Genomic DNA, 27420 nt, shown 5'->3' on the forward strand with positions numbered 1-27420 from the left:
TCATACAGACAAGTTGTTTCTTTCTAACACCTGGCTTACATACTCACCAGGAGAGGAAATGTTTGTTATAGAAGGAAGAGGTCATCAGAATCCAGGGGCATTGGAGAGGGCAGCAAGTGAGGAAATGCCACTAGCTGATAGGCACAGTGAGTTCACCGGGAGCCGGGAGACAGGTAGATGGCATTCGGGAGAAAGAAGAGCAATGCAGAGATGGGGACAGGAGGACTCCAAAGTGATGGGGACAGGAGGACTCCAAACTTCTCCCTATGTTGAAAGTGTAAAGCAGACCCTGGCTTGGGACAAAAGGTGTGTGATCTCGCAAGTGTTCCTTGGCCTGAAGGAAAGGGAGCAGTAATGGTGAGTGAGAATTTTATAAGCACAGTCAGTTATTACAAGTACTGATGTGCCTGCTCCTCTTCAAGTGTCCCTGGGACTCTGATTTTGTGACAAAAGCTGGCTTCAGGGTCACATTAATTAGTTGGTAGCCCATCATTGCCAGGAATACCTCCCATTGTTTCTCCAGTGTTATCTCTATTTAGTCCATCCCTGTGACATACTGGCTCTTGGACATTGGCTGGCCACAAGTAGTTAATCAGTTCAGTAAGTTAAAGTTGAGGTTTACCACCTTCACTGGATGTATGCTTGGCATTTGGGGAGACCCACATACATATGTTTGAGTGAATCTCTTCATAAAAAGGTGGGTGGGGGCGCCTGGGTGGCTCAGTCGGTTAAGCATCTGACTTTGGTTCAGGTCATGACCTCTTGGTTCATGAGTTTGAGTATCGCATTGGGTGAACTCAAGCCCCACTTCAGGTGAGCATGAGTCCCACTGTGGGTGATCCCTGCTTCTCTCTCTCTCCCTCCCCGCTCCCTACCCCACCCCCCCCCCCCCCCCCGCCTCTAGTGGGATTCTTTCTCTCTGTGTGTGTCTCTCTTTCCCTCCCTCTCTGTGTGGGATTCTCTCTAGTGGGATTCTCTCTCTCTGTGTGTCTCTCCTCCCTCTCTTGCTCTGCACCCCCACACATGCACTCTCTCTCTCAAAAAAAAAAAAAAAAAGGTAGGTGGCTAATGCTAGCTGCTACTTGGAAGGCATGTGAGTGTGTGCAGTATTGATGGCGCCATGCTAATTAAGACTAATGGCCAAGAGAGCCATTGCTGATGACCCAATTAGGCAGATTTAGTTAGAGATTATACAGATAACTCTGGTTAAGACATCAATCTAGTTCAATTTTACAAGGCTTCCATTTAAAATGAGGTGGTATTTGACTATAATAAAATAGTATAATAAGTAGTTTACTGTGTCTTGCCATTGTGGAAGCTGAGTGCTACTAACAGCCTTAAAAATTACCATTTTAGCTTGATTTTTTTCATGTACCAATTATGTAGATGGCTTATTACCAAGTTCTTTTTGCTCATTATCCCTCCTGTTGTCCAGCTGAGATTGTTTTACAGTTCCCTAGCCCCTTGACAAGAAGGTAGACATGAAGAAGGTGAAGCTCACATCTATCTGCCTAGCAGCAAATCTAGTAAAACATTTTGTGGGGAAGATACTGAAACTATTGGCTGAAAACAGACCTATGTGTTCCCGCATGGATTACATTTTCCTTTGATTCCCTTAGATCCCCAATGTTGGAAAAAGCTAACAATTGGCTGAACTGAATATTTCTTGGTAGGATAAAAAGTAAACTCAGCAGGATTCTGCTTTATATGGCATTAATTTTGTTACATGTAAGGAAAAACAGTGATAAATCCAACAGGATTTTGAAGATTTTCAAATTACACATGATTTGTTCAGTGATTACACTCATCAAAAACAGTTTTTGCCTAATTCTGTAAATACTGTCAACAAAGTTTCTGAATTTTCTTAGAGTACATTATTTTTAAGAGCTATAAAAATACAGTCATTTATAGTTGTATCTGAATCAATGGTGCTGAGATTGATAGTTCTCAAATATTGCATAAGAAAATATCACCGAGGGATTGCCCTATGGCTTAGAAGCCTTCAAACATTTCTTATGTTTTTGTTTTTTAACTTTTACTTTTGAGAGAGAGACAGAGCATGGGCAGGGAGGGACAGAGAGAGAGGGAGACACAGAATCCAAAGCAGGCTCCAGGCTCCGAGCCATCAGCACAGAGCCCAATGCAGGGCTTGAACCCACGAACCGTGAGATCATGACCTGAGCTGAAGTCAGCGCTCAACTGACTGAGCCACCCAGGTGCCCCACTTCAAACATTTCTTAAATGGGGAGAGGGAAATCACAATATTATACCAGTAGAAATTTTATCATGGGGCTTAAACTGGATGCAGAAGTTTTTCTGCCTCTTGCCTTTAAGCACGGGTTTGGTGGGGAGGAGAAAGGGGGGGAGTGAGAGGATCGAGAAAAGGAAAAAGGCTAGTAGAAGGGTATTCCAGCTTCTGCTAGTTTATTGCTTTCTCTAACGCTCCTAGTCACTGCCATATGATAAATGCCTCAGTGCACCCTTCAGTTTCTTGCCCTGATGCAAGAAAACACCAGCTAAAGAAGGACATATGTTACCCCCCTTGGAAAAAGAAATAACAAATAATTAAGACCACAGCTCAGAAGGACCCACATTTATTGGCAATAAAAGGCAGCTGTGCTGACAACTCTACCAATTAATCTGCCAAAAGCGAGCTTGTCACTGTGTTAGAAAACAGCACTGGAAACATCCAGGGATCTATATAAAGCTTGGACAGCAGTCTTAAAGAACATGGGCAGCAGTGTGGTACCCCACCCTTCAGCAGATGAAGTAGAGTTCTCCATTCTTGCCCAACAAAACTCCTCACCACGTGGAGAGCCCCTGAAGCCTCAGTGAGGAGTGCAGCTGGCCCCTTTCAGAGGTTCTGTGCCTCTAGAAGGTACCAATAGGAACAATAACTTTTTGGAAGTTACATTTTTTGTGGACCTTGAGCTCTTTCAGGTGTTTCACTGAATCTTCACAATTATGCTACTAGGCAAGTATTAGCATCGTAGTGGCCACAGGTGAGGAAACTGAGGCACAGAGCTTCCAAATTCAGGTCTCCCTGGCTTCCATATTCATTATTTTCCCATAACAACATATGTTTCCAGATGAAGCAGCAAGAAATGTGTGTTCTGGGCCTGGCTTCCATGAATTTATGGTGTGACTTTGGGCAAGTCGTTTAACTTCTCTGGGCCTCGGCTCTGTAGCTAAGAAATGAAAGGTTATTCTTGTAAAACTAAACATACTCTTACCATACAATCCAGCGATCATACTCTTTGACATTTACTCAAAGGAGATGAAAACTTATGTCTACACTAAAACCTGTGCACAGATGTTTATAGCAGCTTTATTCATAACTGCCAAAACTTATAAGCCACCAAGATGTCCTTCAGTAGGTGAATGGATAAACTATAATGCATCCAGATTATGGAATATAATTTAGCATTAGAAATAAAGAAGCTATCAGGCCATGAAAATACATGGAGGAGGGGCGCCTGGGTGGCTCAGTCGGTTAAGCGTCCGACTTCGGCTCAGGTCATGATCTCTCAGTCTGTGAGTTCGAGCCCCGTGTCGGGCTCTGTGCTGATAGCTCAGAGCCTGGAGCCTGTTTCAGATTCTGTGTCTCCCTCTCTCTGACCCCCCCCCCCCCATTCATGCTCTGTCTCTCTCTGTCTCAAAAATAAATAAACGTTAAAAAAAATTAAAAAAAAAAAAGAAAATACATGGAGGAGACATAAATGCATATTACTAAGTGAAGGAAACCAGTCTGAAAAGGCTACATATTGTATAATTCCAACTGTGTGACATTCTGGAGAAGGCAAAGCTATGGAGACAGTAAAAATGTCAGTGATTGTCAGGCGTAATGGGGAGGGAGGGATGAATACATGGAGCACAGAGTTTTTTAGGGCAATGAATCTACTGTGTGTGATGCTATAATGGTGAATACACGTTATTATACATTTATCTAAACCCACAAGATGTGCAACATCAGGAATGAACTCTAATGTGAACTGTGGACTTTGGGTGATCATGATGTGTCCATGTAGGTGTGTCACCTATAACAAATGTGCCACTCTGATGGGGGATGTGGATAATGGGGGAGACTGTGCAAGTGGGTAGGCAGGAAGTACATGGGAAATCTTGTACCTTCCCCTCAATTTTGCTGCAAACCTAAAACTGCCTTAAAAATAGTCTTTTTTTTTTTTTTTAAATGGGAGGATAGAAATTCTAAGGTCTCTTACCAAAGTGCTTCTCCAGCTTTAATGAGCCAAAGGAATCACTTAAGGATCTTGTTAAAATGCGGATTCTGATTCAGTAGGTCTGGGGGGAGGCCTGACGTTCTGCTTCTGAGAAGCTTCCATCCAGGTGATGCTATTGCTGCTGGTGCACAGATAGCACTTTGAGTGTGGAGGTCTTTTATTTTTTATTTTTTTTTTAACTTTTATTCATTTTTGAGAGACAGAGAGCGACAGAGCATGAGCAGGGAAGGGGCAGAGAGAGGGAGACACAGAATCCGAAGCAGGCTCCAGGCTCTGAGCTGTCAGCACAGAGCCTGACGTGGGGCTTGAACTCATGAACTGTGAGATCATGACCTGAGCCGAAGTCGGATGCTCAACCGACTGAGCCACCCAGGCGCCCTGAGTGTGGAGGTCTTAATAGCATTATCCTCCTGAGACTCGAAGATGGCAGCAGGCATGTCTTAGTCTTCCCATCATTGCTGTATGCTCACGTTTGGTTAGATGCCTTGCATGTAATAACGTTAGACATGTTGGATCTAGTTAGTACAGAAAAGTGTCTCAAAGGGACATAGATGGATGGGAGTTTGTAACTTTAGCTGCTCAGTGATTCTGTAGTCCTCTAAAGGTTCCATTCCTCCAGGACCAAACCAAGACTGTCCTTATTCCCATCCCCACCCACAGCAGGTTTCCTATTAATCCTTTCTCCCAGGTGGGCATACCCACCCTAACTCTATCCTCAGTTCACTCTGACTGACTTGATCCAAAATGAGATGACCTTAAAGTACATCTTAATCGTAGATGACATTAGGAAACACCTACCCTTCCAGAGATTTTATTTTGCATGTTAAATCACATTCTCCCCCACATGCATTGTTACATATAAAGTTTCTTCCTCCAGTCCAACACCCCTCTTTGCTCTGGTAATCAATACCTGCACTTTATTAGCTGTCTATGGTAGTACCATGCATTTTTCCTTGTTCAGTGGAAGTGACTACTCTTAGGAATGGTTGCAGAAACCAGAAGTCAGCTTTTCATTATCTCTATGGGGAAACATATTCATAATCTCAGGACAACAAGATGGCATGAATTCAAAATTTCTTTTCTTTTTTAAAAAAATCCCATTATAAACTACTTGTTTAGAGTTAGGTTTAATTAGAGTACTTTACAAATAAGGGCTTACTGTGTTGAACCTATAAAGAAGTAGATGCTATTTTTTTAACCTGATCTTTTCTTATAATGCCCAGAAGGATAACACTATGTATTTTTGTATGACTATCAAGGGACAGAGGCAGCTCCAAACATTTGACCTAGATAAACAGATTACCATTCACTTCATCTGAAAATATAGGGATAATTAACTTGGACAGCCATATAAACAGCAGGGAGCTCCTCCAGAGTGTCTGCCTTCTCAAATCAGATAGCTCCTGGAGAGCTGCTGCAGAGAGGGCATTCAGCGTAGCTGCCTTTCACGGCTGTATTTTGAATTGTTCTAATGAACTGTATGGTATTGTGGAAAGAGCTCTGGGGCATTTTAGTCTTCTTGGGTTTGTTCCTACATCCCAGCCCACTCATGTGTACCCATTAGGTAAGGGTTATTAATGGATTTGTTTTCCTGAGTTAAACGAAATTTTTTTCTTCATCATGTAAAGTTGATAACTTAGTCCATTACTAGCATCAAGCCCCGGAAATCACAGAGCTGCACCAGACCTGAAAAGCTGTCCAGTCTGATCCCCCATCTGATGTCTGATTTCCCATTATAGAATCTCTGGCCTCTGGGGCCTCACACCAGTCTGCGCTCATTCACGTCCAGCTGTGGGTTGTGCGTTCCCTCAGGGCCTCTTCATCTTTGAAGAGTTCTCCTTCTAAGAAAGTTCTTCCTGAGATTGAACTGAAATCATTTCCCTCTAGTTTCCATCCTTTGATAGTCATGCAGGGAGAACAAAACAATTTTTTTCCTACACTTGACAGGGCTCCAGGTATTTTATTTTTATTTATTTATTTTTTCATTAAAAAATTTTTTTTTTAATTTTTCCTGAAGTTTGAAATAAACATTTATAACTGACCCATCTCTGTTTTCACATAACACTTTTTATTTTATTTTATTCTATTTTATTTTATTTTATTTTATTTTTAATTTATATCCAAATTAGTTAGCATATAGTGCAACAGTGATTTCAGGAGTAGATTCCTTAGTGCCCCTTACCCATTTAGCCCATCCCCCCTCCCTCACCCCTTCCAGTAACCCTCAGTTTGTTCTCCATATTTATGAGTCTCTTATGTTTTGTTCCCCTCCCTGTTTTTATATTATTTTTGTTTCCCTTCCCTTATGTTCATCTGTTTTGTCTCTTAAAGTCCTCATATCAGTAAAGTCATATGATATTTGTCTTTCTCTAATTTCACTTAGCAAAATACCCTCCAGTTCTATCCACATAGTTGCAAATGGCAAGATTTCATTCTTTTTGATTGCCGAGTAATACTCCATTGTATATATATATACCACATCTTCTTTATCCATTCATCCATTGATGGACATTTGGGGTCTTTCCATACTTTGACTATTGTCGATAGTGCTGCTATAAACATTGGGGTGCATGTGTCCCTTCGAAACAGCACACCTGTATCCCTTGGATTAATACCTAGTAGTGCAATTGCTGGGTCGTAGGGTAGTTCTATTTTTAGTTTTTTGAAGAGCCTCCATACCGTTTTCCAGAGTGGCTGCACCAGCTTGCATTCCCACCAGCAGTGCAAAAGGGATCCTCTTTCTCCACATCCTCACCAACATCTGTTGTTGCCTGAGTTGTTAATGTTAGCCATTCTGACAGGTGTGAGGTGGTATCTCAGTTTGTATTTCCCTGATGATGAGTGATGTGGAGCATTTTTTCATGTGTCAGTTGGCCATCTAGATGTCTTCTTTGGAGAAGACATATTCATGTCTTTCGCCCATTTCTTCACTGGATTATTTGTTTTTTGGGTGTTGAGTTTGATAAGTTCTTTATAGATTTTGGATCCTAACCCTTTATCTGATATGTCGTTTGCAAATATCTTCTCCCATTCTGTCAGTTGCCTTTTAGTTTTGCTGATTGTTTCCTTTGCTGTGCAGAAGCTTTTTTATTTTGATGAGGTCCCAGTAGTTCATATTTGCTTTTGTTTACCTTGCCTCCTGAGACGTGTTGAGTAAGAAGCTGCTGCGGCTAAGATCAAAGAGGTTTTTGCCTGCTTTCTCCTCGAGGATTTTGATGGCTTCCTGTCTTACATTTAGGTCTTTCATCCATTTTGAGTTTATTTTTGTGTATGGTGTAAGAAAGTGGTCCAGGTTCGTTCTTCTGCATGTCGCTGCCCAGTTTTCCGAGCATCACTTGCTGAAGAGACTGTCTTTATTCCATGGATATTCTTTCCTGCTTTGTCAAAGATTAATTGACCATACATTTGTGGGTCCATTTCTCGGTTCTCTATTCTGTTCCATTGATCTGTGTGTCTGTTCTTGTGCCAGTACCATACTGTCTTGATGATTACAGCTTTGTAGTATAGCCTGAAATCCAGAGTTATGATGCCTCCTGCTTTGGTTTTCTTTTTCAAGATTTCTTTGGCTATTTGGGATCTTTTCTGGTTCCCTACAAATTTTAGGACTATTTATTCTAGTTCTGTGAATAATGCTGGTGTTATTTTGATAGGAATTGCACTGAATATGTAGATTGCTTTGGGTAGTATCAACTCCACGTATGTTAAGTATCGATTATACACCCCCTGAGTATATTCTCCTCATCTCCATGTCCCTTGCCAGTTGTCCTTCTGTCACTATCCTGGTCATTCTCATTTGAACAGGCTCCCAACTCTCTCCAATCTTCCTCAAGTTTGTGGACCAGAACTGGTACCATCCTCTGGGTTCAAGTGGGACCAGCATTCTAGAGTAGTGGTTCTTGACCTTGACTGTGCATTGGAATCACCTGGACTTTACTGACCTGGGTTCAAGATTTGTACAGACTTCTGGGGTATATCATGCAACTGAGGCTGAGAACCACTACTGTAGAGTCTTTACTGATCAAAGGCATTCCTGGGTACATGGGCTGAGTGTGGAGAAGGGATGGGGAGGGTGGTTAGGGTGGAGGAGAAGCTATAACCTGTTGTTGAATTGGTAGGTTTCTCCTTAAGATGGAACTAAGGTTACTTGGTTTTTAGGTTTTAATCTTGAATTATGTTGCATTAATACAAAACCAATATAATCATAACTTAAGTTTCACGGCTGAGCTAGGTAAGCTCATGTTTTCATGTTCCACATCTTATCATGTTTCTGGCAGGTATTTTGTTTTGCTATGGGATGTTATGACAAGGCATTTTGGGAGTTGGGATATGGGGACATACAGTCTCCCTCCTGAGGTGTCACTCCCCTCCATACCTCTATCACACTACATATTACACATTAGCTACACCAGATCCCTAACTTATATTGAATTTGATACTCACCTAAACTCCTAGTCTTTTTTCCCTCATGCTACTACTAAGCCATTACCCCATCTTATATTTCAGCAGATGCTTTTTTTTATTAATTAAAAAATTCACCTTTAATACTGATAAAGGCTAGGTAGGAGGATGTGGCTTAGGTGTACCACAGCAATGGGCTTCCCAATCCTGGACTCTAGAATTAGCTGGACTTTCCCACAGGGAATACTAGAAAACTACAGACTTCTTATGTGGGGACTGTCTTGTAAAACGTACTGCGTGGAGGCACAGACCATAAAGTGTGTTCTCTGTCTGCAGGCAGACACCCCAAAAAGTGAATTACATTTTACAAGGAAAGAAGAGGTAACTATGATGCATTCGCCCAATATGTACCACATTTACCATATTCATTGTAAATGCATGATTTCACTTAATCTGTACAATAATTTTGTGATGTGCATGTAATTATGCCCACATTACAGAGAAGAAAGCTAGTGCTCAGAGGGGCAGAGTGCTAATAAGTGGAGTGTCAGGAGCGAAATGTGTGTCATGCCCTTTCCACCACACCATCCACTAAGGTAAGGGAGGCACTTCATCTGTATTGAATTTCATTGTATTGGGTTCACTCCAGAATTCCAGGCTGTCAGTCTTTCTGGGTCCTATTTTTGCATGGCGTACATTTGCTAGGTTACAAAAACCTCCTCCACTGTGATGAAATGCAGAACACTTAGGAGATACTCTACCTTCCTTGGAGCAACTTGCTGTATAAAGTAGTAAGTCAGACTATACACTTGTGAAACTAATTGATCCTATATTCTTCACTCTGCATGAAAAGTAGAAGAGGGGATTTTTTTTTTCATCAGTGTGTCTGAATGATTTATACAGGTAGTTCCTAACTTGGAACAGGCAAAGTAATTTGTAAGGCAGATGTTTGATCATTTAAAGATACATTTCTCTCTAGAAATAATGTTTTACCTTCTGATCATCTGCAATGCCTGTTTAACCCACTGTGTACCTGGTATGTATAGTGAAAATACTATTCCAACTCCACCATGAATATATTATGGATTATTATAGCAGTGTATTCCTAATTCCTAGTAAAACTCCTGTCTCCCCTGTGGTGGCAGTAGCAGTTTTTAGATCTCTAGAAGATCACAGACCTGGTATGCTTGTTTAACGTGCCCAAATAATGAGTTCTTAACATTTGTAAATCCAGCAGTTTATTTCCTGATGAGAGGTGAGCACACCTACAAACTACCAACTACACCCAGTTTCAGAAGTGCAGAATATTCCAGATTTAGATACCCCTTTCTTCTCCTGTCAGTTTCATGCCAGACTTCTTGAAAATTGAGGTTTTGGAGCAGAATTATATCTCTGTACAATGAACTATTTCAAAAATTCCTTTGTACATAAATACCCACTTCTGTACTTTTCTACACTTTTCTGCACATGCTTTGGAATGCAAGGGGTCCCTTCCTGCATTTATCTGACTTTCTCGGAGTCTGGCTCCACTGCCTTTGACATTTACAAAAGTCTCAAGTGCTTACCTCAGCATCTTTGACATTCTGTGGTTCTTGGGAAAAGGCTAGTTAAAATGGATGGAAATAATAAATGACTCTTTATATAGAGCCACTAGCCAGGGGCCATTTGCCCAGGAGGCTGGAAGGGGGGGACCAGGAGTGAGACTCTGCACAAGACCCTGTACCCCCTCTGTCTGCTCTCACTCACTTTGATTTACAACCTCCCTACCCCCCACGTGCGAACATTTATACTCTGAGTTGAAGGCTAAGGACTGTGGATAGGAAATACTTCTAAGCATTTGAAGCCATTCATTTCCAGGTTTCAAACTTGATTTCAGATAGACCACTCACTCTGTTCATCACATCACATCTGTCCCAACCTTGGGGCCCTGGTCAAAAACTTCTAACCAGTGTCCTAACTAGAACCCACAACCCTAGAGATGCAGGAGGTGATGACAGTGTGTGTGTGTGTGTGTGTGTGTGTGTGTGTGTGTGTGTAATTAAATATGTATACATGTAGAATTGAAACAAATGATATCTGAATATTCTGAATATGTTTGGGGCACTGCCTGTGTGCTAGGCACTGGTTGCAAAAAGATGGAAAGATACAGCTCTAGTCTCTATTACGGTAAAAGATAATCAGTAGAATGGAAACACATTCAAGTTCTGTGGGCATCCAGGAGAGGGAACGCCTTAGAAGTCAGGATTCACAGAGGAGCTGGAGTTTTAGATGGGTTATAGCGGATGAGTAAAATTTGGGCAGGAAGGCAAGCAAGCAGGAGAAAGTGTTCGAAGCAGAGGGAAAATCATGAGACAGTGTAATGTGTTCTGGAAGGTGCAACTCCTCTGAAGTCTGAGCTGAGAATGCGGGAAGAAGACAAGAAGTGTTAGGCAGAGGTCTCTTCGTGATGGCCTTTGGTGCCATGCGGTGGAGTTTACGTTTTACGCTCTAGGCAGTGGGAAGCTACTGAAAAATCTCAGGCAGGGGAAGAGAGACATGGCCAGACGTGTTGGGCATCAAAGCTGAGGCATGTATGTTAAAAATAATTCAAATCAGAGGGAAGTAGAATTCTTTCTTCATCACTGGGAAAAAAAATAATAAAATAAAGCTCTTACCTCAGCTTTGGGTAGAAGTCTTTGCTTTTTCCTCCGGAAATACAGCTCCATCTTCTCCTTTGTGGTTTCTGGGCTAGTGCTTTCTTAATCTGGTCTTGCAAGCAAAGCTACCAGATGGCTTCTGTCCCTTCTGCCATCCTGGGCATGCCCGCCTGTCAGGGTTGATGGATGGACTCCTCCCTTGTATTTCTGACCTTTGCATTGCCACCTTTCCAACTGTGTGACTCCAGACTCTCTCGATCTAACCGTCATGCATGGAGATTCATGAGCCCCCTTGGGAGCAGACCACTTGTCTTAAATCACTTGTTAGAGGCACTGAGAGGCTGCTACTTAGTGGAACATTAAAAACAGTTTTAGTATTTTGAACCTTGACCTGTATCCAGTGTGATCGCTCTGAAATTGAGTCTCTCTCTCCTGCTCTTTATTCCTTTTATTTCTTCCTTTTATCCTCCAATTTTCATTTTTTGCTTTAACAGAATTTTTAGGCTGCATGGATCTGGGCTGGGAGTAAGTGACCTGTTCTAACTTTTTCTCCTAGTGAAGATCTAGTTTGTGATAAAAGAGTGAACAGTCCATCCAGCTCTGGCCTACCAGAAGGAATCCTGGGCTGGTGGGGGCATGTTGTTGGAAACCATCCTTCACATTTCTACCTTGCCCCACTCCATCCTCAGTCACAAGCACTCGGGGTTCTTTCTGGTGGTCCAGATGTAAGGTTCTTGAAGGCACTGTTGGAAAGAAAGAAATAGAGCTGCTAAGAATCAAAGAGACTGCCATGGAGAACTGGTTCTAGGGAAAGAAGGAAAAGAAAGGTGAGAATGGAGAAGGTAGCGATCTACTAGGAGTGAGGAGGAGAAGGGAAAATAGATTGGGAAGAAAAGCACTGTGTCAGAAGAGTCCTGAAAGGACAAAACAGGGGCACCTGAATCATCTGACTCTTAATTTTGGCTCAGGTCCTGATCATTATAGTTCGTGAGTTCGAGCCTCACATTGGGCTCTGTGCTGATAGTATGGGACCTGCTTGGGATCTCTCTCCCTCCCTCCCTCCCTCTCTCACTGCACCCCCCCTACTCTGTCTCTTAAAATAAATAAATAAATAAATAAATAAATAAATAAATAAGTAAGTAAGTAAGTAAGTAAGTAAGTAAATAAGACAAAACAAACTGTGGTTCTGTCAGTATCTCCTTTAGCACTTACAGTCTTTCCCTGCTGAGTAGTGACAGACTGCTGCATGGAAGGAGCCTAGTTATCTACAACTATGACAGTAATTGCAAAGACTTCGATTGTAAGTTTCTGGAGGCTGGGCACTGGGTGCTGTTTGCTTCTTTCTTTCTCCCTCCCTAGCCATGCCCTTCGGGACTTGATGTGGGCCTTCCTGCTGAAGGACCTGTGGCAATCACATCTGAGTTTTTTCATTCACAAAGCAATAATACACTTAGGGTTTTTACGCAATTTGACAGGAATGGAAGAATTTTCTCCAAGCCCTGGCACCTGTCCTCACAGCTCCTTTCCCAAAACAGTGGAGCAACTTAAAATAGCCATTCATCGTCTACTTTTATAACAGTTCTTGTTTTTAATTCACAACTGGAGCACGCAGTCCATCTTCTGATGTACCATTGAGCTCTGTGTGGCCAGGTGACCATGGAGCAGGGCGCCCTCCAGGCAAAGTTCCAGGCAGTGAGAGCTGCGTGTCAACAGTGGAAAGTGTTGGCTGCTCTGGGATATTCCACCCACAAGTAATTGCTGTGGTATTTTTAAAACATCTCTGTCAGGATATAGGTAGGGCTGATGCTCAGCAGGGAGCACCATGGTATATTCCGTCTGATTGATCAGTGCCCATGCCAAAGCATTTATTAAATATTTGGACAATCACCCCTAGATATGGGGTTGGGGCTGACGTGCACAATCACATATTTTCCTTTTGGTTGAACTGGTATTTGGGATATGGGATGTTTTAATGTCTGAATTAAACCTCAGTCCTCTCAGTGGGGAAGGATGTAGCCCCCCCCCCCAAACCCCACTTTTTGCCAGCCTAGAGCCAAAGAGTAGGGCTTAAAGGTGCCCAATGAGGGGTGCTCCTTGAATCTTCTTTCCGCGTGCTGCTCATTGGCTTCCCTATCTTTCTTTGAAAGGCAAATGCTCCAAGTTCAGGCTCTGAATAGACAGAGGATTAAAAGCTTTTGAAGTCAAAAATAGGTCTTCAAAGCTGCCAGCAGTGGCCAAGGATTCCCTCCACTATAGCATGGGTCCAAAAACCCAGCCCAGCACACATCTCCCAAATGCTTTGGGAAGCTCATTTCCTTTGTGCAACAAGACCTGTGTTGTCTGTGAGCCTCAGACTTGGATGCTGGGGAGCAAGCATTGCTGGAGGAGGGAGGGAGGTGACTTCTGTGCTGACTGATCCAGTACTGGAATAGTACAGTCCAGCCAGGGGATCCAAGTTTGCTGGGGGTCCATTTCTAGTTCATATAGATTCTTTATGAGTGTGGGCCACCAGCCCTGCTGATGGGCATCAGATCCCTTGGGCTCACTTGTGCTGAGTGCATCATGTGCTGGTTGTTCTCCCGCCATCTGGAAATCATTAGCATTGAAATGGTTTCAGCCACTGTGTACTTGGTGTGTCACGGGAGGCGCAGCCCAGCACAGCCCCAGTTCTAGGAACCAGGAGCCTTTTGCTTCCTGTAGGATTTCCAGTTTAAAACCCAGTGAAGCCCTAGCCTCCAGGCCATCATCAGGTCCCCTTTTATCTCTTCCCTTTCCTCTCCTTTTGGAGCCCAAGAGTAACGACATTTGCAGGGAGATTCTGACATCTATCTTTCTGTCATTTCTTGCCTATCTTGTAGGTTTGAAGGGGTGGGGTGTGCAGGTAAGTCACTCTTTAAAAAGCCCTCAGGAGAGGATTTGCATTTTACATCCTCTGCTATGTGCATTTTGCAAAGTGGAATGTCTCAAACGAACTCTCAGAGGAAATTGGGACTCAAGCCTCTAGCCACCTAAAAATCATCATAAAAACTATATTATAATAATAGCTGCTGGCGGTGCCTGGTAACATGCTAGGAGTGATGTCTGCCTTCCTTACTCCTCACATAGCCCTGTGGACGAGGACCCTGAGTCTCAGAGTGCTGCACAGCTAATAAAAGAAACAGTGGATTCTAACCATGATCTTTGTGAATCCAAAGCCTACGCTCTTTCTGCTCTACAAGCTCATGACCTGGTTAGGCCTGGGCAGGGTGGAAGCCCCAGGAGGACAGAGGAGCAAAGGAGGAACAAACATCTGCAATTCACACTAGATAGTCCAGTCATGGGTTTCTCTAAGGAAGCAAAATGATCTTTTGAAAGGAAACTCACGCAGTCCATCAGCTTCTTGCCAACATTAGGACGGTACAACTTGCCAAAAACAGCCAAACCTTGTTTTGGGTATGAAAGCAGCTGTTATAATAAACTCCTCTCTCTACCTCTTTTTCCTGTTATGGTAGAATGACTGTTTAAAGTAAATGTCTCCAATACATGGATTTTCTGGGGTCATGAAAACATTTTTTAATTGGCAGGCTCTTCTACATTTTTCGGTGAAGTTAGGAAGTAAACAGAATGCCACACGCCATTTCAGATTCACGCAATACAAAGGTCTCTGGATTCGAGAGACTTTATTCCCTGCCCCCCACTCCCTTGGGCTGGAGCCTTCTCAGGCTTTGTGGGCTTGTTCCAGAATGAATGGATTGCTGCCTCTCTTCTGTGCTGGGAATTACAAAGCAGAGTGAGGGGAATGAGCACATAGAACTTAGAGTCAGATCTGGGTTTGAATCCTGGTTCTGCCAGTTGCTAATATGTCACCTCAAGTGAGTTACTCTGAGCTTCAGTCTCCTAATATGTAAAATGGCATAGTAGTAATTACTCATTAGGTTGTCATGAAGTTTAAAACAAAATTCAAAATGGGGCGCCTGGGTGGCTCAGTCAGTTGAGCGTCCAACTTTGACTCGGGTCATGATCTCGTGGTTCGCGTGTTGGAGCCTGGAGCCTGCTTCGGATTCTGTGTCTCCCTCTCTCCCCCCACCCCCCTGCTCACACTCTCTCTCTCAAAAATAAACATTTTTTAAAAATAATAAAATAAAACAAAATTCAAATAATAGCCAACATTTACATAATTCTTGTTATATGCTCTGTGCTGTTAGGTTTGACATGACTCATTTAATCTTCTCAACAACCCCGTGGGGTAGGCACCATACTAGCCATATTCTAGCCCTTGGGGATATAGTAGTGAGTTGCAAGTGACTGACAAAAATCTCTGCCTGCATGAAACCTACATTCTTTTTGAGGAAAGACAAAAGATAAGTAAAATAAGTAGCATGTTAAATGGTGCTTAGTGCTATGGAGAAAGATAAAACAGGAATGGGGAATGGTGAGGGATGGGTAGTGTTGTTATTTCTCAAAAGAATGATCAGGGAAAGCCTCTCTGACAAGATGATATTTGAGTAAAGACTTTAAGGGAGAGAGGGAGCCATGAGGATATCCCAGAGAGAGAGAGTCTGGGTAGAGGAAAAGACAAATGCAAAGGCCCTGTAGAAACATGCCTAGTGTATCCAAGGTGCAGCAAGGAGACCAGTGTGGCTGGAGTAGAAAGAGCAGATGAGGTCAGAGAGGTCAGGGTTGGGGCACAGACTGTGTAGGGCTTTGCGGGCCTTAGCTCTTTGTCTCTGTGAGATGAGAAGCTACCAGAAGAACTTGAGCAGAGGAGGGGCATGATGAAGATGAAGCCAGATGTGTAGAAAGGACACTTCTGATTCATTCACTACAGCTGCTGCCCCTGCTGTTGGTTCCCACAAGGACAGTTGCCAACTTTTTGAGACTGTTTAAGTAGGAAATTTCTTAACAGGACATCTGGGCCTCCACTGTCAACATTGTACTTGTTGATTTTGACAGCAGATGAGCTTTCCCCAACTTCCCCTCTATCTGGGTCCAGCCTCCCTTCTGGATGATTCTGTCCTTTGCTGCCTCTCTGCACTGGATTGTCTCGATGATACTGCTAATGTGGTCTATACTTGTGATTCATAATGTGTTGCTGCGTTTGCATTAGTTATTGGGACTGGGGACTCACAGATAAATATTGCTTTGGCTGGGCAACCAAGAGAACCAGTGGAGACCAAGGATGTGGAAAGCCATGTTTGTCAATGAACTTGCCCCCTGCAGTGTGGCAGACAGAGAACTTACTAGCACCTATAAATTCCTTTGGGAAAAGATTATGATATCCTTATATTCCTGTGAGGGGCCAGGCATCACAAACTCTGAGCCTTAGGTATGGCGAGCTTCTAGAGCCCAGAGATCTCCTGAAATAATGTCCAGTGTACCTCCAGGTACGTTTTTCTGGGGAGAGGTCATAACTTTCATGTTGCTTGTTCCTTGAATGATTCATCACAATTGCAGGCCATACTTACATATGGATATGCTAGTGCACTAACCTATATGCCAGCATGTGGCAATATACACATTTCAAAAAGGGGCTTAAAGGGATCTTTTAGTTTCCTAATATTAAGAATCTGGAAAATTTCTATTTAACAAATATTACTTGTAGGATTTCTAAGATAGAAAGATAAATCATGGTCTCTAGGAAGGCATGGAATGTATTTTTGAGGACATCAAGGTGTGTTATCACACAAGGTCTGTTTTGCCTCCATGCTCAGTGACTAAACTGCTAGGAATTCACCCGCTGTATTAGATCACTTATTCTCATATGCTCCTCATTGCCTTTGAAACACCTCCAACTTTAGCAATGCTTTACAGACATGCACATGAGCCAAATGGTTTAAAACAACAACCTAGGCCTTAGGTATTTGGAAGCACCCGCATCCCCTTGGGTCCTTAGTGGAACAGAGCTCACACACAACATGAGGTCTAAGCTGCAAAGGGGAAAAGAGGAAAATTTAATAGGGAAGTATAGTGACTTCGCAGCAGTGCAGTGATAGAAATAGACGTTCCTAAAGTCGTGCTGGCACATCCTGACGTGTTCCTGTACTGGAGGCAGGCTATGCACCTGGCATATCTATTGGTTGCCGCTCATCTGCAGATGTACCCGAAGCACACCAGGCGGAATTTGGTGGGTTGCTGCTTCCCCTGGGCACATTAGTCCATGGGGCCCAGTGCAGAGAAGCCCTCAAGGGGTTCTTAGCTGGGACTTAGAGAAGTCAACAAAAGGATTTGTTGAGAATGACTGATCCCACGCCCTGGAATGCAAACCCTGCACAGTTTATGGTACATAATTATATACAATAAACTATAAAGGACATACAGTGGGTTTTGATATCAGGTTCCAGCTCCTCCTCACTAAAGGAACTGGTAAAAACCCTTCATCATTGTGGCTAAGGAAATAGTTCTGGTCCTGTCTGAATCTGCTTCCATAGGTCCACCCTGCTCTTCCCCCACTGTTTAGTCTCACTGACTAAAGAGATGTCTGCTTCTCACGTCAGGGTCAGGAACATCCATAAGCCTTCCTATTTTTTTCTGTGGAGGGGAAAAACTAGGACCATCAGAAACATGGTCAAATATGATTAAGCTTGTATTTGATAACTGGAGAAGATCCATGATACACATTATGAAACAGAAGCCTGTTTATTTTGTTCTTCAATTGCATAGAAATTTCACATTTTTTATTGAGATGAGAACTTTAAAAAGGAAAACTATGAAAACGTTTGCTACTGGTTCAGTCTGTGTTTCTGTCCACCAACACGAGCAACATTTCAGTTTTATCCTGGCCACAGGGAGCCCTAGTCTCTGTTCCTCTCTAACTTGAAAATCCTGTCAGAAGATAAAGTGAGGCATGTTAAGAATTTTAAGAGTTTAAGCAAACATCTGTTCAAATTGGAGCAGGCAAACCGGAAGTGGTTAGGAGCCAAGGGAAAGACTTAAAGAGAAGGTGTGGAAGCAAGGAAAGGAAAATATTTGATTGGCTAATGCTTAGCTGTTTGTGATTGGCTACTCTTGGGTTGGGATTTTGTAACCTTAAGGCATTTACAGACTTAGGCTTTGGTTTGCCTATGTAGGCTGCCAGGGCATGAGAGCCACCTCATCTAATGGCCTCCTGATTTAATTAATTTAACAATACCAGTCTCTCAAAAAGATTCATTATCTTTTGCTACAAAGCTGTAATCTCTGTTTCCTGGAAAGATGGGAGGAGGTTTAACCTCTTTGGCCGGAACCTTTTTTCTGCTGGAAGATCAGACCAAAAACTGGATCCCCTATTTGGGAGGTATCAGTACACTTCCTGTGTCACGTTACATGTCCACTTGTCAGAAAGTGCTTTGCCAAAAGTGCTGCCCAGTGTCAGTAAATAACACTTATAGGTATACCCTACAAGATGATAGAGCTGGGAAATTATTTTGCTCCCACTTCTGCACCACCTTAAGGGTTGGACTAGTTTGCTCCCAGCTGTGGCTCAGAGACTTCAGAACTGTAGTACTTGACTTACTAGAAATGAGATAGTGCAGTAAAAATAGAGTCAGTTTGGTCTCTTCAGTTGATTACCTGTTTCATGAGGGTGGGTAGAGGAAAAATAATTGAGGTTGAGGAAGAAATCTGAAATGGGTCTACTAAAAAAGAATGCTTTCATTGTCTAGACATAGCACCCCAAGTAGGGAGCACCCGACCTGTGTGCTGAGCCACGGTGTTTGGGTCCCAGTGGGGGCCACACAAGAGCACCTGGCCATGATGTCCGTGGTGGGAGGAGTGGTGAGGGTTGAGTGGAAGCCGAAGTCTCACCCTACTCTGAGGACCAGGTGTGCAGCTATAAAACCTTAGTATTGGCCATTTGGGAATTTAAGAATCACTGCATTTTAACAGCAGGAGCTCCATTGGTACTCATTTCTTTACCTAACAGACTTACTTGATTATGCCCTAGATGTCCAAGTAATCTTCTATGACTTGTGCAGATACTTGTATCATGCTCTAGTTTGTTTTCTCTTTACTTTCTAGAACCCACTCTTCATTACTAACAGAAATAATCTATATCATCTCTATGTTCCAGTGCATGGAGCACAGACATTCCACCTCAGGATTTCCCCGCTTGTTGGGACACAAATGACTCAGTGATATCAACCTTCCTTATAGTGTCTTTCAAGGCCTTTTGTTGCTTATTTTCATTCCTCTGTTGCTACAGCTCTCCCCTTTCTTTTGTTATTTCTAGATACTCACAAATCTTTGCTCTTCTAAAAAACTTTTTTTTGGTTATTTCTGTCTCCTACTCTGAGATCCTTTCCTTCCTACTCTAAGCCTGTACAGCTGAAGCCCTTGAGAGGAGTGCTCCCTGAGCCCCTGACTTTCCCAGCCCCACTTGAACAAACATTTCCATTAGGTGATTTGTGCCCACTTGTTTTGTGTGCCTGGGAAGTAAGCAAGAGTAGATGGAAACCGACAGATCTTCCCACCCAGCTCAAAGCCAAGAAGATTTACTTCTACACGCTAGTCCCATAGATACAATTGAGTAAATCTACAATCACATAGTCATTGGGGGCTCTGTATACCCTAGTAAATTAGTGCTTCTAATTTTATAAGGACTGTCATAACCACAGTTGTAAGTGGGATTTTTCCTTTTACTGTAGTATATGTTCCTGTGCTTTACTAGGTGTTGTTTATTAGGTGTTGTTTCCCCTAAGTGCTATATAAAGTGACAGATTGTTTCAAGGCAACCAGTAGACTGTATTTACAGGTGGTTGGTTGTCTTTACTAGCTTTACTGCTACAACACAACTGCTTTCTGGCAAGAGGGAACATCACATACTAGCTGGAGTTATTACGTCCAGACTTTATTCTATTCCTCATTTAGGAATGGATGTTCTGTGAATCACTGAATCCTTGTTTAGTTCCTCTTCGAGGCCATCCGTGACGTCAAAGTAATGAAATAGCACTGTCTTTTGATTGTAGGATCACACTGCCGGACTGTTAGCAATAGGATGAGAGCTTTTCCAACACTTCCAAGACTTCATGGGGAAGTCTTGCCGCTCAAGGAAGGAAGATCCCTGCTTAGGCCTTGGTTTGTTGTTGTTGTTTTTAAGTTTGTTTGTTTGTTTATTTATTTATTTTGAGACGGGGGCAGGGGGGCAGTGGGCAAAGAATCCCCAAGCAGGCTCCACACTGTCAGCACAGAGCCCAAGGTGAAACTCAGACCCACAAACTGTGAGATCAGTACCTGAACCAAAATCAAGAGTCGGGCATTTACCCAACTGAGCCACCCAGGTGCCCCAGGCCCTGTTCCAGAAGGGGTGTGTGTCCTTGGTCTGCTGAGCCCAGCCAGGCCTGTCCCTCGCATCCCACTGTGCAGTGACCACTCAAGACAAGTACTTCTTTACTGGAAGGGACCAGAGGATATTTTAAAGATTAATAAGCAATAAACTCACACTATATTCCAAACTATATCTAGCTTACTAGGAATTAATGTAAATAAATATGTGCTACAAATTAGAAATGAAATACATGAATGACTCACTAGTGGGTGATTCTGATACAAATTTCAAATTCCACATTCACTGGCATAGTGGAGAAAACCCTGACTTAGGTGAGGGTTAGACAGCATTGTTAAGAACTTGTCCTAAACCTCTTCTTTCCATCTGTTTAACCAGTTTAGTGATGTAATTAAAAGCTGTTTGGCCATTTGGGCAATAAAATGGATTTTGTTGAGCATGGAGTAGAATTAAGTGATCTGACCCTAAGAAGTTCATATTGGTGAAATTGTGTGTATGCTGTCTGCATCTCTGATCTCCATTGAGTAATGAACCAGAGCTAATATGGCCCTGACCAAATTTTGCAATTTTCTGCTACAAGAGGTCAAGTTCAAAAGGTATTCTGCCTCCACTGTTTGCAGCTCAGCTGGTGTATTTCTGATGTTTTCCTGTTTCTGTCTGTCTCTGGGTCTGATGGATGCTGTCACAGATATTTGTGCATCTCATGAATGTATAGAGATCTTATGCTCCTTTGGACTCTTGGACATTTTTAATTTTTAAAATTTATTATTATTATTATTATTATTATTATTATTATTACTATTACTATTATTATTTGGCCTAGCAGATGGTGTTTTAATTCCTTCAGAATTTTAGGAGGCAAAGAGAATATCTTCCAGACTGAGGCTTGTCATTTGATGTGCCCTCCACAACTCTCTGTCCTTAGACTCATTCATCTATGCTCCACCTCTTAACTTTGCTGCACTAACTTCATGTAGGTGACAGACTAGGCCAGCCCTTCTGTACATCATCTCCGAAGCGAGAGGAAAATTCACTTTCAGGCTGGTTGGTCAGAATTAAGTCAAACTTGTATCCATAGTATGAAGTTAACAGACATGTGGGAATTGAATCCTAAACATTGTCAGTTTCACTAGGAATTGAAGGTTATTGTACCCCATAGAGATTATGAATTTGAAATGTATTAAGTATCCCTGGAAATTTTGAGTTCAAAACATCTCATGTGCACAAATATCACTAATAAGAATACCCATCTGATCTCTATAACCTGGAGGGGGAGAGAAGAAACAAAGGTCCAGTGTTATCTTCACTCTGTCCAACGATCCCGAACTTCTCAAGTGATTACTCCAGATGGACAGAGCAGTTTGATTTGTTTAAATGTGATGGGTCAATTGAACCAGGCTGAGTAGTGTGCTGGCAGATGTTTAACAACCAGCTTTCCAGGGGACAAAAGCCCTGATTTGTAGCATTTGCTGATTTTTTTGGTGTAAATACTCCCAGTGTGACCAGTTCCAAGCTGTCAATGTAAAGTCACTGAACGTAGAGTTGTGAAGAGATACAAATACTTGTTTCTCACCAGTCAGTGTCAGCTGGCTCAGGCACACACCTGAGGAATCCATGGGAAATTGTGAATTTGGATTTTGACTTAGAGAACCATTTTTAAAACATTTCTACTGTCAAGAAAATCACTTTGTGTGTGTGTGCATTTGTATACAAGTATACACTTATCCATTTTTTTTTATGTAGTTATTTCAGTTTTAGATAATTTCCTAAATTTAACTCTGCGAACTCTTTACAAAGTCATGGAAAATTTAATAAGCATACATCTTCCCATTTATTTTATGTTCAATTATAATTCATTGCATGCCTTCTGACTCTCTTGTGTAGTGGGTTTCCATTTTTATATTCTTTTGACCTCTACAACCATAGCTGCCTGCCCCGTGGAAACATTTCTTCCTCTCTCTGTCCTTTGTCCGCCCTTAATAACAAGTAAGAATAACAAGCTGGTGAATGGGATGCTCTTCACCGAATCTGGGGACCTCATTCTTCTCACCGCTGGGCCATAGTCTGTAAAATAGATCCCTCCCCCCATTTCCCTCATTATTTATTTGCCAACTCTTCCTCATTTGGGTCATTTCAAGTTGATTGACTCCTTTCTCATCAAGGTTCAGAACTGGGGCTACATTCAATGCAGAGTAGATAATTACTTTAAAACACCAACAGTAAAATTTGTTGCTCTGTCTTGGCTCACTTTTCCCTTAATTTAAGTGTCCTCAACTACAGTGTTCACTTGAAGAAAGTAAAAAACACATATTCATAAAGGAATGAGGAATGTCTGTCAGGCTGATTGATATTTTCATTTACATCAAGGCCCCTTTTTTCCCATCAAAACACTAGTTCTGTTGGTTTGAAAAAATCAAGTAGGTATGTGAGAGAGAGTGGATTAGTCTCTTTTTTATGCCAGCACCTGCTCCACAGCATAATTTCCACATGTCCCAACACTGTTTCAGTGATAAACAGCAAATACACTATCATTAGCTGAGACTCACTCCCCCTTGGCTCAGCAGGGTTCCCATCATCATGATATTAGCTCCTCTGCTGCCCCCCAAATAACACTTTTTAAAGCAAAAGCACTCTGGGGCACCTGGGTGGCTCAGTTAAGGGTCTACCTCTTGATTTCAGCTCAGATCATGATCTCACGGTTCCTGGGTTCAAGCCCCATGTCGGGCTCTGCACTCACATTGCGGAGCCTGCTTGGGATTCTCTGTCTCCCCCTTTCTCTCTGTTCTTCCCCCACTTGTGTGAGAACACTCTCTGTCTCAAAAATAAATAAACTTCTAAAAAAAATTTAAAAAAAAAAGGGGCGCCTGGGTGGCGCAGTCGGTTAAGCGTCCGACTTCAGCCAGGTCACGATCTCGCGGTCCGTGAGTTCGAGCCCCGTGTCAGGCTCTGGGCTGATGGCTCGGAGCCTGGAGCCTGTTTCCGATTCTGTGTCTCCCTCTCTCTCTGCCCCTCCCCCGTTCATGCTCTGTCTCTCTCTGTCCCAAAAATAAATAAAAAATGTTGAAAAAAAATTTTTTTTAAATAAATAAACTTTTAAATAAATAAATCTTTAAAAAAAATAAAGCAACAACACTCAAGGCAGATGTTGGGTTGCGGGTTCACTTTTCTCATCTTTGCCCTACTGGATTTAGTTTTGTGAGTACTGAGGGACAAAAAACATAGAAATGCTGCTGCATGCCCCACATTAGATCTTGGGATTCATTTCAGGCTGGGCTGGGGTCTATAGAATGCCTTGAGTTTCTTTGGTCAGTAAACCCCACTGCACTCCCCACCTCCTGTGGTGAAAAAGAAAACTCTTCCTTTCAGGCTGTGGGCTCCTGATTGTTCCAGGCAGTGTTGTTATGAATGTCTGCATTTTGACTGTCAGGCCTCTGAGCTGAATGACTCTCCCAGGATGGCTGCATACATCCTGGCCCGCAAGTGAGATCAGCATGTCACTCATCAGGTAGAAGGCAAGATGGGAGAAAGGGTTGTGAAATCCCAGCACCTGAGAGCTGAGGGAAGTGGCCACTTCCGGTTTGTGTGAGAGACCTTCACTGAGGGAGTGACAGACTGCTTTTCTCACTTTGTTAAACGGCTTGATGTGTAGGGTTCTAGAGAGAAATAACTGGTTTGTTTAGAGATATCCAAAAGCAATCATGCAGAGAAATAAAATTCCCACACCTACAAGAGGTGGTAGCCATACATATGGCCTTCAAAAACCCAAATGAGTATAGATTTATACACTGTAAACCACACAGGTACTAAAGGGGTTCAGGCCCAGCTGGGCATGGGGTGGGGCTAATTTTACAAAAGGATTCACAAATGTGTGAGTAAAGTTTTAAAAGAAGTCGTTTGATGGAGAGGAAACGTTTTGCAGGGAGGAGGAGGACAGATCTCAAGACCTGGAGAAGGAATGAGCACATGTTTGGGGAATGTTTGGGGAATGCAGTGTGAGCTCCACACAGGTACCCTGGTGCTCTTTCCCACATTCCCCCAAGCTTTTGCTTCAGTGTTACTCTCTGAAGCCTTCTCTGACCACGCTATTTAAATTGCCATCCAGGGGCGCCTGGGTGGCTCAGTCGGTTGAGCGGCCGACTTCAGCTCAGGTCATGATCTCGCGGCCCGTGAGTTCGAGCCCCACGTCAGGCTCTGTGCTGACAGCTCAGAGCCTGGAGCCTGTTTCAGATTCTGTGTCTCCCTCTCTCTGACCCTCCCCCCTTCATGCTCTGTCTTTCTCTGTCTCAAAAATAAACGTTAAAAAAAAATTTTTTTTTAAATAAAAAATAAAAAAAAATAAATTGCCATCCATCTCCTCTCCCACAAGCCCTTTGCCCATTCCTGGCTTGATTTTTCCCATAGTGTTTATCACCTTCCGACACCTTACTGTATCTTCCTACTGGTGTGTAAGTTCCATAAGAGCCAAGATTTGTTGTCTGTTTTGTTGACCATTATACCCAGTGCCTGGTACATAGTTGGTGCTCCATATTTATTTCTTGAATAAACGAATAAATGGGATGTAACAAGAAAGAAGCATAAGGAGGTGGGCAGGGTTTGGGGGTCTAGATTAGAATTCTGGCAGAGAATCGGGAAACCTGAATCCTAAAGACAGGGCTGGCCCGTGGAATGGGGCAGATAGTGGAGTTCACTGGGCTGTAGTTTCCTCACTGTAAGACGGATGTTGGCCTAGATGACAACTGATTCTCCTCCTGGCCCTGAGGTTCTTCAGACCTGTGTGGTTAGAGGAGGCTAGCTGACGTGCATCTTGGAATCTACTTTGAGCCACCTGGAACTTACTATGGCAATGGAGAACACCATGGGTTTCTGAAGCATTGGGTCAAGCTGGTATTTGTGAAAAGGTTTTCCCAATATACTCAAGCAGATTTTTTGTTTGAGGGGTGGTTAAGAGGCTACAGATAAATTTTTTTTTATCACCATTTAATTAATCCTTCTTGCACCTCCTTCTTTCCACTAACTTATCTCACCCAACTTCTGCAGGTGTGAACCTCCTGTTAAATGGTCCATTGGAGACCGGCTTTTGTGGCTACTGTGTCATGTACTAGAAGTTCAGAAGAAAACTCCTTAGGAGCAACCAACTTGCTTTGGTTCCAAGCTTAAACTGTGCTGCAAGCCCCCTGCACGTCTCATAGTTTGCCTTGAAATTATAAAGCTGCCTTCTCTTCCTGGCCCACCCCATTCCAAAAATTCCATCACCATTGGTGGATGATTCCCCTGAAAGGCCAATAGACCTTACCAGCCAACCTTCAAGACAGTCCTGACCTCTCACAGAGATAATGAGCATTTATTTAGGGTGGAATTAACTTGCTTTTCAGTATGTCACCACAGAAGAGTCAGAGAGAAATTACAGTCAGTAGAAGCCCCAGGCCTGTAATAGTTAACTTACTGGAGACTGAATTTTACTGCTCATTTCTGAGAAAGGCTTATCTATCAACGTTTAAAAAGATGTTTCTACACCGCTTTATTTTGACAGAGTGCTTCTAGGAGTCTAACCTGTCAGTTTTCTACAGTTTATCTTGTTAGGCATCCTTAATCTCACTTTGTTTTGCTTTCCACTTCTGGAAGTCAGTGAGCTTGGAGAAGCAGCATATGATAACTATGAGTTCAGCTCACAGTTCAGCCGCTCACTAGCTTGGATAGTCAAACTCTTTGATGCCCACTTTCCCAAACTCTGTAACATTAGGGTCAGAATTCCTACTTTGCAGAATTGTGAAAGGGATCGTAAGTAACCAGGAGAGGGTGCCTGGCACATATCAGGGCCTCAGGAAGAGCAGCCGTCCTCAGCAGTGCCTCTTTGCCTTAGCAGCAACGGCAGACTCTCACCCACTAAACAAATGTTCAGTGGCCTTCCTCCAGATACCTGTGCAGTGTATGTGTCTGGCTCAGTTATACAACAGACTCTGATGGCCTGAGCTGGAGCTGCATTTTCATAAGTCCTTTTCATTAAAAGATTCAGTGCCTAATCACAGAAGGACATTGTTTGGTAGTGCCAGATAATGAAGTAGTCAGGGCTGCTGAAATGTATCAACAGGATTGTTGACAGCTCACTCTGTGTCCATAGGATAAAATGAACAGGACTGGAGCCAAGAGGAGGGGGGCCAGCGAGGAGGGACAAATGCAGGAGATGTGATGGTTGAGCTCCCTGATGAGCCCGGATTCCGTTCCTCAGAATCGAAAGCATTTGTGTATGGTTCATATAATAAAGGATTTCTTATTTTAAAAGCCACAAAGAGAAAATAATGGTGTTCTGTCGAGACAGTATATATTCTGGCAGACACTATATACTCTGAGTGGCTCATTACATCTGGCTTTTTCCTACAGCAGTTCTTTTTTAGTAGGCAGGGCACTAATGATAAATTTTAAACAAATAACACATACTCTTTTTTAAAACATTAAAACCCAAACCAGAACTGCCTGCCATATGTATATAAATATATATACTTATTTATAAATATATATATATTTATATATATATATATAAATATATATGTATATATATGGCAGTCAGTTCTGGTATATATATTTATATAGATATAGATATAGATATATAATTGTTTTAATGAAAAAAACTATACCCTTGTTAAATGTGCAGAATATTAATATAAGCTCAGAAGGAGTACTGAAGATTTCAAACTCTCCTCTAAATAATTTTCCTGGTTTGAATATACTTTTATGAATGCAGAAATGCTGTAAGGCTTCATTTATTTTGTGCGGAAAGTTATTTCATTCCCAAGTCTTGTCCTGCTTCCGTTTTCATGATTCTCCACATCGTTTAGGAAACTTGGCATAATAAGGTGTCCAGGGCTGGGGTTTATATTTGGGGAACTAAATTACTCATTAATAAAAAAAT

General features: G+C 42.5%; 1 protein-coding gene and 1 long non-coding RNA gene across 3 annotated transcripts in view; one reads left to right on the forward strand and one right to left on the reverse strand.

Annotated features, from left to right (window-relative positions):
- COLEC12 (collectin subfamily member 12) overlaps window positions 1–27420 on the forward strand; it is a 193379-nt gene that overhangs the window by 112247 nt on the left and 53712 nt on the right. The gene's annotated exons all lie outside the window — the stretch shown is intronic.
- Window positions 4440–27420, reverse strand: part of LOC113602206 (uncharacterized) — a 35386-nt gene continuing 12405 nt past the window's right edge. The window contains exon 2 of the long non-coding RNA XR_003423583.2: window positions 4440–12018. This is a non-coding gene — a long non-coding RNA (uncharacterized LOC113602206). The remainder of the gene's footprint in view (window positions 12019–27420) is intronic.

The sequence above is a fragment of the Acinonyx jubatus genome, chromosome D3, assembly GCF_027475565.1.
Source record: "Acinonyx jubatus isolate Ajub_Pintada_27869175 chromosome D3, VMU_Ajub_asm_v1.0, whole genome shotgun sequence".
Taxonomy (NCBI): Eukaryota; Metazoa; Chordata; class Mammalia; order Carnivora; family Felidae; genus Acinonyx; species Acinonyx jubatus.